Genomic DNA, 14649 nt, shown 5'->3' with positions numbered 1-14649 from the left:
GCCTTTTGGGAGGTCTGAGGTCTTCTGCCAGCATTCAGTAGGTGTTCTGTAGGAGCTGTTCCACGTGTAGATGTATTTCTGGTGTATCTGTGGGGAGGAAGGTGATCTCTGCGTCTTACTCTTCCGCCATCTTCCCAGCACCCCTGGGCCCTGTTTCTTAAAATGCAAAAAACACTTCTAAATCTATACACAGATATTACAAGTTTTAGGTAAGAAAAAAGTTTGAAACACTGAACTTCCCAGTCATTAGGGTAACTAGGAACAGATGGGATAACAAAAGTACAGCTCCTACTGCTAGGAAGGAATGACCTGTAGTTACTATACAGAACCTTAAGTGATTCATTTAACATTTATGGAAATTTAACTATGTGTCACATGTTGTGCTACCTGCTACAGAATGCCAAGACACAGGCACTAAAATCGCAGAGTTCATAAACAATTGGCGGGGCAGCAGATAAAACAATGACACCTCAGTGAGGTAAGAGATAGGCAAGGGGTGCTATGGAAGGTCATAGGAAAAGAATTACTCCCAAGAAGGTATGTAGTTGAGAGGGGTAAGTATTGGTTTATTGCAAGAGGTGACATATAATAAGCTTTAGAAAATTAGTGGGAAGCTGAATAGACAAAGAATCATGTACGAAGGCACAGAAGCTTACATATCATGGTCTATAAGCTGATAATTAGAATGGCAAACAGGGATAGACAAATAGTCAATGGGAGAAATTATAAGGGGACATATTTTTGAAATCTACAGGAACCCAGCAAATGGTAGGATGCTTTACTGTTGGGTATTATTTCTCAGGGTTGAAATCATAAATCCTATAATAAGGAAATTCTGCATTCTAATAATAATTGAGAAAGTTACTTCTTTTTGTTTTGTTATACTTATAAAAATGGTAATAGTAAAATCTACTACACAGCTTACTTGTAATGAAAAAATAAATCAGTTTATATGTATATAGTGGACAGAATTTTGTATTCCCGCAAAATTCATTTTTGAAGCCCTAATCTCTGGGGTAGCTGAATATAGAGACAGGGCTTTTAAGTAACTAATTAAGTTTAAATGATGTCTTAAGAGTAGGGCCCTCATCTGATAAGACTGATGTCCTTATGAGAAGAAAAACCATAGAGCTCTCTTTCCTTTATTGAAGTGCATACCAAGAAAATGCCACATGAGGACACAGAGAGAAGGCAGCTGTCTACAAGCCAGGAAAAGAGGCTTCACCAAAAATTGACTTGGTTAAAACCTTGATATTGGACTGAGAAATCTGAGAAAATATATATTTGTTGTTTAAGTCACCCAGTTGATGGTATTTTGTTATAGCAGCCCAAGGAGACTAATAGCCAGGACATGGAAGCAACCTAAGTGTCCACCAACAGATGAATGGATAAAGAAGATGTGGCACATATATACAATGGAATATTACTCAGCTATAAAAAGAAATGAAATTGAGTTATTTGTAGTGAGGTGGATGGACCTAGAGTCTGTCATACAGAGTGAAGTAAGTCAGAAAGAGAAAAACAAATACCATATGCTAACACATATATATGGAATCTAGGAAAAGAAAAAAAAAGTCATGAAGAACCTAAGGGTAAGATGGGAATAAAGACACAGACCTGCTAGAGAATGGACTTGAGGACATGGGGAGGGGGAAGGATAAGCTGTGACAAAGTGAGAGAGTGGCATGGACATATATACACCACCAAACGTAAAATAGACAGCTAGTGGAAAGCAATCACATAGCACAGGGAGATCAGCTTGGTGCTTTGTGACCACCTGGAGGGGTGGGATAGGGAGGGTGGGAGGGAGGGAGATGCAAGAGGGAAGAGATATGGGAACATATGTATATGTATAACTGATACACTTTGTTATAAAGCAGAAACTAACACACCGTTGTAAAGCAATTATACTCCAGTAAAGATGTTAGAAATAGATAAATAAATAAATAATTAATTAAAAAGAAAAGCAATCACTGGGGCTGACACATGGTAAGAACTAGTCAATTGAATCAATACCTAAGATAGCATAATCCAATTTTCTCTATAAAAAGATAACCCTAAAATGAAGATGGAGAATGATTCAGAAAGGGTCAAAGCAAGAGGTGATAAGAACTCCTAGTGGCTGCCGTTGTTGGCCAGGTGACAATTAAAGCTATGGATAGAAAGGTGGGGAGGGGGGATGATGAGATGGAGAGAGATGTAAGAACTATTAAGAAGCAGATGTTTTCAAATCTGATGACTAGTTAGTTACATGTAAGAAATGAGAATGTAAAGTGAGAGATGACTGCCAGGTGTGTACAGGTGCTATTAATATAGGGAATATTGGAGGAAGTAATCATGGAAGAAAACTTTGAACTCAGTTTCTGAACTTTTAAATTTCAAGATGTTGCTTTGGAGCAACATCTAGACTGGGATGAAAATTTGGACTTACAACCAAATTCTTCCAGACTTCTTGAATTAACATTTTTTTCAATATCCAGAGAAAATGGCTAGAAGTCCTATCTCATATAACAAACTATAAAAGTCAAAAACCTTCCCCAGTCCTTCCCTGGTGGTGCAGTGGTTAAGAATCAGCCTGCCAGTGCAGGGGACACAGGTTAGATCCCTGGTCATGGAAGATCCCACATGCTGCAGAGCAACTAAGCCCATGCACAACAACTACTGAAGCACGTATGCTACAATTATTGAAGCCTGCATGCCTAGAGCCCATGCTCTGCAATGAGAAACCCATGCACCACAATGAAGAGTAGCCCCAATTAACTGCAACTAGAGAAAGCCCACACGCAGCAACCAAGACCCAATGCAGCAAAAAAAGAAGTTAATTAATAAAAAAACAAAGAAAAAACCTTCCCCAATTTGCTGTGGCTTCCAAAGGGGTTAACTTTTGTGTTTATGCTTTCCTCCAAATTTTATCTCTAAATGTGTGTGTGTGTGTGTGTGTGTGTGTTATAAACATTTAATATGAACTATGCCCTCTTGACAAATTTTAAGTGCACAGTATGCTATTGTTAACTATAGGCACAACGTTGTAAAGGAGACCTCTAGAACTTATGCCCCTTGCAAAATACAGGTTATCTCTCTAACATATCAACCTCAGAGTAATCAGGCTATATATATATATATATATATATACATACACACACACACACACACATATATATCAGCTTAGGGTTCCAAAACACATCTCCCAAGAGAGAAAGATGGAAGAAGGAAAGCCAAGTAGAAGCTGTGTAGCTGTATTGACTCATCTGACCTGGTCTGGAAAGTCATGCATTGTTGCTTACATTGCCTTCTATTCTCTAGACAAATTACCAATGCCATTCCACAGTCAAAGGAAGTGGAATTTGACTTCTTTTTGAGGAGTGTGGTAAGCTACATATTTCTCTTCCCTCACAAAAATGTTAATTTCCTAATCTCAGAAACCTGTATATAAGTTACCTTACATGGCAAACAAGACTTTGTAGATATGATTAAGGATCCTGCAAATAAAAGATTATCCTGGATTATCTGGGTGGCATCAGTGTAATCACAAAAGTCCTTATAAGAGGGAGCAGAAGAGTAAGGGTCAGAGAAGGAGATATGATGACAAAAAACAGAGGTCAAAGTGAGGCAGTATGGCAAGCCAAGGCAAGGCATCCTTTTAAAGCTAGAAAAGGCAAGGAAACATTCTCAACTAGAGTCTCCAGAAAACTGGAGCCCTGCTTTGAAGATCAACCCATTTTGGACTCATGACCTCTAGAACTGTAAGACAATAAATCTGTGCTATTTTAAGGCATTAACTTTGTGGTAATTTGTCATGTGGCAATAATAGGAAACTAATATAAAGACTATCAAAGGAAGAGAGGGGGAAGATGGCAGAAGAGTAAGATGCGAAGATCACCTTCTTCCCCACAGATACATCAGAAATACACCTATATGTAGAACAACTCCTACAGAACACCTACTGAACCCTGGCAGAAGACCTCAGACCTCCCAAAAGGCAAAAACTCCCCACGTACCTGGGTAGGGCAAAAGAAAAAATATAAACAGAGACAAAGAATAGGGACGGGACCTGCACCAGTGGGAGGGAGCTGTGAAGGAAGAAAGGTTTCCGTGCACTAGGAAGCCCCTTCGCGGACGGAGACTGTGGGTGGTGGACGGGGTAAGCTTCAGAGCCATGTAGGAGAGCACAGTAAAAGGGGTGCAAAGGGCAAAGCAGAGAGATTCCCGCACAGAGAATTGGTGCCGACTGGCACTCATCAGCCCAAGAGGCTCGTCGGCTCACCCGCCAGGGTGGGCGGGGGCTGGGAGCAGAGGCTCGGGCTTCCGTTGGATCCCAGGGAGAGGACTGGGATTGGTGGTGTGAATACAGCCTGAAGGGGTTAGTGCACCACGGCTAGCCAGGAGGGAGTCCAGGAAAAAGTCTGGAACTGCCAAAGAGGCGAGAGACTTTTTCTTCCCTCTTTGTTTCCTGGTGCACGAGGAGAGGGGATTAAGAGCACTGCTTAAAGGAGCTCCAGAGATGGGCATAAGCTGCGGCTATAAGCGCGGACCCCAGAGGTGGGCATGAGACACTAAGGCTCCAGCTACCACCACCAAGAAACCTGTGTGCAAGCACAGGTCACTAACCACACCTCCTCTTCCGGGAGGCTGTGCAGCCCACCACAGCCAGGGTCCCGTGATCCAGGGACAACTTCCCAGGGAGAACGCACGGCACGTCTCAGGCTGGTGCAACGTCCCGCCAGCCTCTGCCAACGCAGGCTCACCCCACACTCCGTGCCATTCCCTCCAGCCTGAGTGATCCAGAGCGTCCAAATCAGCTGCTCCTTTAACCCCGTCCTGTATGAGCGAAGAACAGACGCCATCCGGCGATCTACACACAGAGGTGAGGCCAAATCCAAAGCTGAACACGGGAGCTGTGCGAACAAAGAAGAGAAAGGGAAATTTCTCCAAGCAGGCTCAGGAGCAACGGATTAAATCTCCACAATCAACTTAAAGTACCCTGCATCAGTGAAATACCTGAATAGACAACAAATCATCCCAAATTGAGGAGGTGGACTTTGAGAGCAAGATGTATTATTTTTTCCCCTTTTCCTCTTTTTGTGTGTTTGTGTATGCTTCTGTATGAGATTTTGTCTGTATAGCTTTGCTTTCACCATTTGTCCTAGGGTTCTGTCCATCCGTTTTTGTTTTGCTGTGTTTGTTTGTTTTTCTTTTACTTAATTTTTTTTTGTAATAATTGTTTCTTTTTATTTTAATAACTTTATTTTATCTTACTTTATTTTAATTTATTTTATCCTCTTTCTTTCTACTTTTTCTCCCTTTTATTCTGAGCCATGTGGATGAAAGGCTCTTTGGCTCTTTGTACACAAGAGACGTCCCAGCTTCACGTAATATCAAACAGTAAAAATCTCCCAGAGTTCTCCATCTCAACACCAACACCCAGCTTCACTCAATGACCAGCAAGCTACACTGCTGGACACCCCATGCCAAACAACTAGCAAGACAGGAACACAACCCCACCCATTAGCAGAGAGGCTGCCTAAAATCATAATAAGGCCACAGACACCCCAAAACACACCACCAGACGTGGACCTGCCCACCATTAAGACAAGATCCAGCCTCATCCACCAGAACACAGGCAGTAGTCCCCTGCACCAAGAAGCCTACACAGCCCACTGAACCAACCTGAGCCACTAGGGACAGAAATCAAAAACAATGGGAACTACGAACCTCAGCCTGCAAAAAGGAGACCCCAAACACAGTAAGATAAGCAAAATGAGAAGACAGAAAAACACACAGCAGATGAAGGAGCAAGATAAAAACCCACCAGATATAATAAATGAAGAGGAAATAGGCAGTGTATCTGAAAAATAATTCATAATAATGATAGTAAAGATGATCCAAAATCTTGGAAATAGAACAGAGAAAATGCAAGAAACATTTAACAAGGACCTAGAAGAACTAAAAGGGAAAGAAGCATGATGAACAACACAATAAATGAAATTCAAAATAGTCTAGAAGGGATCAATAGCAGAATAACTGAGGCAGAACAACGGATAAGTGACCTGGAAGATATAATAGTGGAAATAGCTACTGCAGAGCAGAATAAAGAAAAAAGAATGAAAAGAACTGAGGACAGCCTCAGAGACCTCTGGGACAACATTAAATGCACCAACATTTGAATTATAGGGGTCCCAGAAGAAGAAGAGAAAAGAAAGGGACTGACAAAATATTTGAAGACATTATAGTTGAAAACTTCCCTAATATGGGAAAGGAAAGAGTTAATCAAGTCCAGGAAGCACAGAGAGTGCCATACAGGATAAATCCAAGGAGAAACATGGCAGGAAACATATTAATCAAACTATCAAAAATTACATACAAAGAAAAAATATTAAAAGCAGCAAGGAAAAAATAACATGGAAGGGAATCCCCATACAGTTAACAGCTGATCTTTCAGCAGAAACTCTGCAAGCCAGAAGGGAGTGGCAGGACATATTTAAAGTGATGAAGGAGAAAAACGTACAACCAAGATTACTCTATCCAACAAGGATCTCAGTCAGACTTGATGGGGAAATTAAAACCTTTACAGACAAGGAAAGAGAGGTTTCAGCACCGCCAAACCAGTTTTACAACAAATGCTAAAGGAACTTCTACAGGAAGGAAACACAAGAGAAGGAAAAGACCTACAATAACAAACCCAAAACATTTAAGAAAATGAAAATAGGAACATATGTATCGATAATTACCTTAAATGTAAATGGATTAAATGCTCCAACCAAAAGACTCAGACTGGCTGATTGGATACAAAAACAATACCCATATATATGCTGTCTACAAGAGACCCACTTCAGACCTAGAGACACATACAGAGTGAAAGTGAGAGGATGGAAAAAGATATTCCATGCAAATGGAAATCAAAAGAAACCTGGCGTAGCAATTCTTATATCAGACAAAATAGACTTTAAAATAAAGACTATTAGAAGAGACAAAGAAGGATACTACATAATGATCAAGGGATCGATCCAAGAAGAAGATATAACAATTGTAAATATTTATGCACCCAACATAGGAGCACCTCAACACATAAGGCAAATACTAACAGCCTTAAAAGGGGAAATCAACAATAACACATTCATAGTAGGGGAATTTAACACCCCACTTTCACCAATGAACAGATCATCCAAAATGAAAATAAATAAGGAAACACAAGCTTTAAATGATACATTAAACAAGATGGACTTAATTGATATTTATAGGACACTCCATCCAAAAATAACAGAATACACATTTTTCTCAAGTGCTCATGGAACATTCTCCAGGAGAGATCATATCTTGGGTCACAAATCAAGCCTAGGTAAATTTAAGAAAATTGAAATTGTATCAAGTATCTTTTCCGACCACAACGCCATGAGACTAGATATCAATTACAGGAAAAGATCTGTAAAAAATACAAACACATGGAGGCTAAACAATACACTACTTAATAACGAAGTGACCACTGAAGAAATCAAACAGGAAATCAGAAAATACCTAGAAACAAATAACAAGGGAGACACGACGACCCAAAACCTATGGGATGCAGCAAAAGCAGTTCTAAGAGGGAAGTTTTTAGCAGTACAATCCTACCTTAAAAAACAGGAAACATCTCGAATAAACAACCTAAACTTGCACCTAAAGAAATTAGAGAAAGAAAAACAAAAACAAAAAAAACCCAAAGTTAACAGAAGGAAATGAATCATAAAGATCAGATCAGATAAAATGAAAAAGAAATGAAGGAAACGATAACAAAGATCAATAAAACTAAAAGCTCGTCCTTTGAGAAGATAAACAAAATTGATAAAACATTATCCAGACTCATCAAGAAAAAAAGGGAGAAGACTTAAATCAATAGAATTAGAAATGAAAAAGGAGAAGTAACAAGTGACACTGCAGAAATACAAAGCATCATGAGAGATTACTACAAGCAACTCTATGCCAATAAAATGGACAACCTGGAAGAAATGGACAAATTCTTAGAAATGCACAACCTGCCAAGACTGAATCAGGAAGAAATAGAAAATATGAACAGACCAATCACAAGCACTGAAATTGAAACTGTGATTAAAAATTTTCCAACAAACAAAAGCCCAGTACAAGATGCCAATCACAAGCACTGAAATTGAAACTGTGATTAAAAATTTTCCAACAAACAAAAGCCCAGGACAAGATGCCTTCACAGACCTTCTATCAGACATTTAGAGAAGAGCTAAGACCTATCTTTCTCAAACTCTTCCAAAATATAGCAGAGGGAGGAATACTCCCAAACTCATTCTACGAGGCCACCATCACCCTGATACCAAAACCAGACAAGGATGTCACAAAGAAAGAAAACTACAGGCCAATATCACTGATGTACATAGACTCAAAAATCCTCAACAAAATACTAGCAAACAGAATCCAACAGCACATTAAAGTGTCATACACCATGATCAGGTGGGGTTTATTCCAGGAATGCAAGGACTCTTTAATATACGCAAATCAATCAACGTGATACACCATATTAACAAATTGAAGGAGGAAAACCATATGATCATCTCAATAATATGCAGATAAATCTTTCGACAAAATTCAACACCCATTTACGATAAAAAAAAACCCACAGAAAGTCAGCATAGAGGAACTTTCCTTAACATAACAAAGGCCATATGTGACAAACCCACAGCCAACATCATCCTCGATGGTGAAAAACTGAAAGCATTTCCACTAAGATCAGGAACAAGACAAGGTTGCCCACTCTCACCACTGTTATTCAACATAGTTTTGGAAGTTTTAGCCACAGCAATCAGGGAAGAAAAGGAAATAAAATGAATCCAAATTGGAAAGGAAGAAGTAAATCTGTCACTGTTTGCAGGTGACATGATATTTTACATAGAGAATCCTAAAGATGTTACCAGAAAACTACTAGAGCTAACCAATGAATTTGGTAAAGTATCAGGATACAAAGTTAATGCACAGAAATCTCTGGCATTCCTATATACTAATGTTGAAAAATCTGAAAGTGAAATCAAGAAAACACTCCCATTTACCATTGCAAAAAAAAAGAATAAAATATCTAGGAATAAACCTACCTAAGGTGACAAAAGACCTGTATGCAGAAAATTATAAGACACTGATGAAAGAAATTAAAGATGATACAAATAGATGGAGAGATATACCATGTTCTTGGATTGGAAGAATCAACATTGTGAAAATGACTCAACTACCCAAAGCAATCTACAGATTCAATGCAATCCCTATCAAACTACCAATGGCATTTTTCACAGAACTACAACAAAAAATTTCACAATTTGTATGGAAACACAAAAGACCCCGAATAGCCAAAGCAATCTTGGGAACGAAAAACGGAGCTGGAGGAATCAGGCTCCCTGACTTCAGACTATAATAGAAAGCTACAGTAATCAAGACAGTATGGTATTGGTACAAAACCAGAACGATAGATTAATGGAACAGGATAGAAAGCCCAGTGATAAACCCATGTACATATGGTCACCTTATCTTTGATAAAGGAGGCAGGAATATACAGTGGAGAAAGGACAGCCTCTTCAATAAGTGGTGCTGGGAAAACTAGACAGGTACATGTAAAAGTATGAGATTAGATCACTCCCTAATGCCATACACAAAAATAAGCTCAACATGGATTAAAGACCTAAATGTAAGGCCAGAAACTATCAAACTCTTAGAGGAAAACATAGGCAGAACACTCTATGACATAAATCACAGCAAGATCCTTTTTGACCCACCTCCTAGAGAAATGGAAATAAAAACAAAAATAAACAAATGGGACCTAATGAAACTTCAAAGCTTTTGCACAGCCAAGGAAACCATAAACAAGACCAAGGGACAGCCCTCAGAATGGGAGAAAATATTTGCAAATGAAGCAACTGACAAAGGATTAATCTCCAAAGTTTACGGGCAGCTCATGCAGCTCAACAGCAAAAAAAAAAAAAAAAAAAACAACCCAATCCAAAAATGAGCAGAAGACCTGGATGGACGTTTCTCCAAGGAGGATATACAGACTGCCAACAAACACATGAAAGAATGGTCAGCATCATTGGTCATTGGGGAAATGCAAATCAAAACTGCAATGAGATATCATCTCACACCAGTCAGAATGGCCATCATCAAAAATCTAGAAATGATAAATGCTGGAGAGGGTGTGGAGAAGGGGGAGCACTCTTTCACTGCTGGTGGGAATGTGAATTGGTACAGTCACTATGGAGAACAGTATGGAGGTTCCTTAAAAACTAGAAATAGAACTACCATATGACCCAACCGTCCCACTCCTGGTCATATACCCTGAGAAAACCATAATTCAAACAGTCATGTACCAAAATATTCATTGCAGCTCTATTTACAATAGCCAGGAGATGGAAGCAACCTAAGTGTCCATTATCAGATGGATGGATAAAGAAGATGTGGCATATATATACAATGGAATATTACTCAGCTATAAAAAGAAACGAAATTGAGTTATTTGTAGTGAGCTGGATGGACCTAGAGTCTGTCATACAGAGTGAAGTAACTCAGAAAGAGAAAGACAAATACCATATGCTAACACATATATATGGAATTTAAGAAAAAAAAAATGTCATTAAGAACCTAGGGTTAAGACAGGAATAAAGACACAGACCTACTAGAGAATGGACTTGAGGAAATGGGGAGGGGCAAGGGTAAGTTGTGACAAAGTGAGAGAGTGGCATGGACATATATACACTACCAAACTTAAAATAGATAGCTAGTGGGAAGCAGCCGCATAGCACAGGGAGATCAGCTCGGTGCTTTGTGACCACCTAGAGGGGTGGGATAGGGAGGGTGGGAGGGAGGGAGATGCAAGAGGGAAGAGATATGGGAACATATGTATATGTGTAACTGATTGACTTTGTTATAAAGCAGAAACTAACACACCATTGTAAAGCAATTATACTCCAATAAAGATGTTTAAAAAACATTAAAAAAATAAAAGAGTATCAAAGGATTTGCAAATATGTCTTAAAACTATCATATTCATCATCTTCTTTGGCTTGTTGAGAGACTCAAATGAATTCACTAAAAACCCTTTATTATGTAACTTCCATGTGCTAGCACTGGGTTAGATGCTAAGGATATACAGATGAATAAAACATGATTCGTTTCCCCAGTATGCTCACAGATAACATTCATTGAAGGACTTTATAGAACTCTAAAGGGCAATATAAATGTCCATATTATGAGTCACTTGTGAAGTTTAACATGCAAACAAACCATTCCTGAATTTACTATATCATAAATCAGAATCAATACTTCAACAGATGGGAACTATGCATACTTCCTGAGTAAATTACAAACAAATACCGAAGATAATTTAAAAATTAAATGTCAGTTGGATTTGTAATAGATGTTTACCATGTCTCAAAGTAAGAGAACCTGTTAGAACAAGTATGCTGTGGTCAATCTCAGCGCAAAAGCTCTAATGAGCCTCTAATATGCTAAAGCACATCCCTTAGGGATGAACGGTTGGGTTAGTTCATTCTTTTACTGAAATTTTAACTCAGACCACTAACAAGATAGGGATAGCCAACTGTGATTTACACACATATTCAGTAGAATCTATATAGAGATTTCTAATTTAGTTTGTACAGGTCACTGAACTGATTCCTTTAGGTGACAACTTATGGTCACTACAGATAGAATCACAAATACGAACCTAACACCAAGAATGAAAAAACAGAACATCTTGAATTATCTTACCCGCCAAGAAAAGCACTGAGAAATACAAAATCACTTGAACTGAAGTACCTATTTTTGTTATGATATTCGGTCTTGAGAATTACAAACAAAAATCTAAAGTGTGACTAGAATACATAAATGAGTTCATGAAAATAAAGTTGAAATGAACTATTCCTTTAGAGAACCACAACTACTTTAATTCTTGAAGAAAGCTGCCTGTTCAAAGGATAACTAGCTTGTTGATTAGATGCTTTAAAAATACAAGTTATCAAGAAAACTTAGAGTGATATTCAGTGCCCTGCCTTTGAGTATCTGGGGGGAGCCTCTTTCCACAGTCACGGCTGCTGGCAGTTGGCCAGCGTCACAGGCAGGCAGCTGGCAGGGGAGGAGTGGGCTCTGGCAGCTGGCACTAAAAAATTAAAATCAAAATTAAGGGGAAAAAAACAACCTGAGGCGCACATGAATAACAATCAAGCCTTCTTCCTGGTGTCTGCCTTCTTCTTCAGTTCTCAGGGAAGACCCGCAGTGAGGCAGCTCCTCCCTCCCCACCCCAGAGACCTCAGGTTGATCTTCTCCGGTTTGGGTTCCTCTTTTTGGAGGTTTCCCGTGTTCATTCATCCAAGACACATTTCTTGAATCTTAGTGTGTGCCAAGAAATGTGCTAAGGGCTGAGGATGAAGATAAAAATATAAGTTACATTCCTGACTTCTAGAAAAATGAAAATTAATAAGGGTTATGGGCTGATTTTAAAATACTTATAAATCACTGTAGAAAATGGGAGAACCATAGGGCTTAAGGAAAATAAAAGAGAGCTCAGATGAGATGATGGAAGACAATAATGACACAGGAATAGAAGACTCATTAAGGCTTTCTCAGTTGAAAACCCTGAATAACCTCTTCAAGAGGAAAGAACCTGAGGAAATGAATGGAGATAAAATGGAAGTAGAATTTTAACATGTGAGTATATTATGGTATATTCTGAGCTGCTATAGCAAAGAGACCAAAAATTATAGAAGTTTAAAATACCTTGTCTCTATCTTTTATAGTGTTTCAGAAGGATATGGCTAGTACAGCAGCACTGACATTCTCAACACACATCTTCAATTTCTGGATCTGAAGAAGAAGCTCCAGTTCTTATTATCATGTCTATATCTCAGGGAGAGGGAAGAAACGGCAAAATCCCTTTTCAAGGGGACAACATAGAAGTGGTTTACATAATCCCCACTTAACAGCGAGCTCCAAATGGGGCTGAGAAGTGTAATAATTGCTGGGTAATTTTACGCCCACCTAAAACTCAGGAGTTCTATTAAAAATGAAAAGAAAGAATTGACATTGGCAAAATATTAGCCCCAGTCACAATAAATAGTGAATCTATATGAGCATAGTTCTAATTGTTAGTGCATAATTAGTTTTGTTACTTTGTCCTTACATTATTTCATCCAAGATTTACATTCACTGGGCTATTACCAGGACTAGAATATGAATCATTTAATAAACAAATGTATATTAGAGATAAGTTAGGAACAAGACATTGTGGGAAGTACTGTGGTGATAAAATACACTTACGTGCATGATGATAAAAGTGGAATTTTAAAATATTATCATGAGAAATGGAAAGAGATGAACACACATTATTAAAGCCAACAGTGGAGTAGGTTGGGTCATCAGCCTTCTTGATGGATGCATGATACTCACTATTAAATAGCCCAATAGGTTAATAGGTTTTATAGTCATAAAACCTTTCTTCTGTCAAGTCAAGAAACCTCCACTGAAAATAACTTTGCTCAACCTGCATTTTATCCCATCTTTCAATCTAGCCATCAGATCCTGATCTATGTGCGCCTCAAGGTAATACATTACTGCTCTGAGAGTCACCATATATTCCATGCAGTCACATTTCATGCATAATGAAGATGCCAGTGAACTACAAAGGTTTTATCAACTCAAACAGGAATACAAATGCTGTCTCAGGGCAATTTATGGTGTATATTTTAAAAGAGTAAGAAAAGGAGAAGTTTTTAGGTCAATCCATATGTCTTTAGGGAAAATTATGTCAAAGCCATTTTGAAAAGAGAAAATTTTCATTCTAATCGTTTTTAAGATTCTTTCTTATTTCATACATTTATTTTTCAAACACACATATAGCAAATGGTAGTACTGATAATTCAAATAAAACCTCCTAGAATTTTTTTAGGTACAGATATTTTCCTTTTCCTTTAAAGTATTTATTGATTGCCTATAGTGTACAAAGCACTTTGCTAGACAATGGGATACAAACTTGAGTAAGTCCTTTATTTTATTTTATTTTATTTTTATGATTTTTTTTTTTTTTTTTTTTTTTTTTTTTTTTTGCAGTAGGCGGGCCTCTCACTGTTGTGGTCTCTCCCGTTGCGGAGCACAGGCTCCGGACGCGCAGGCTCAGCGGCTATGGCTCACGGGCCTAGTTGCTCCGCGGCATGTGGGATCCTCCCAGACCGGGGCACAAATCCGTGTCCCTTGCATCGGCAGGTGGACTCTCAACCACTGCGCCACCAGGGAAACCCAAGTCCTTTATTTTAATGAGGATAATTTTGCTGTAAAGATAAAAGATTCATCACAAACAGATCAAACTAAGAAAGTGTGTTGTCAGAGGTAATAAGGAACAGTCCACACAAATTGAAGGACTCAATATTGACAAGGCTGGGTCTTACTCAAGCCAAGTTGAGGAAGGCTCCTAGACTCAAGGAAGTTCCAGGGGCCTGAGCAATGTGTGTGGACTTTTAGTGCCCTGCCTTTAAGTGTGACTCAGCTACATAATAAACACCTGGACTTGGTTTTGTTTAATTTTTAATCTTTGTTTTTCTGTTTCTTTACCATTTGTCAAATTCCTTCTTAATATTCTTAGTTCAAATAGCCACGAAGAGAAATCTGCTTTATACAAAT

Source organism: Stenella coeruleoalba (genome assembly GCF_951394435.1).
Source record: "Stenella coeruleoalba genome assembly, chromosome: 18".
NCBI lineage: Eukaryota > Metazoa > Chordata > Mammalia > Artiodactyla > Delphinidae > Stenella > Stenella coeruleoalba.
The sequence above is the reverse complement of the archived record's forward strand: the minus strand, read 5'-3'. Positions refer to the sequence as shown.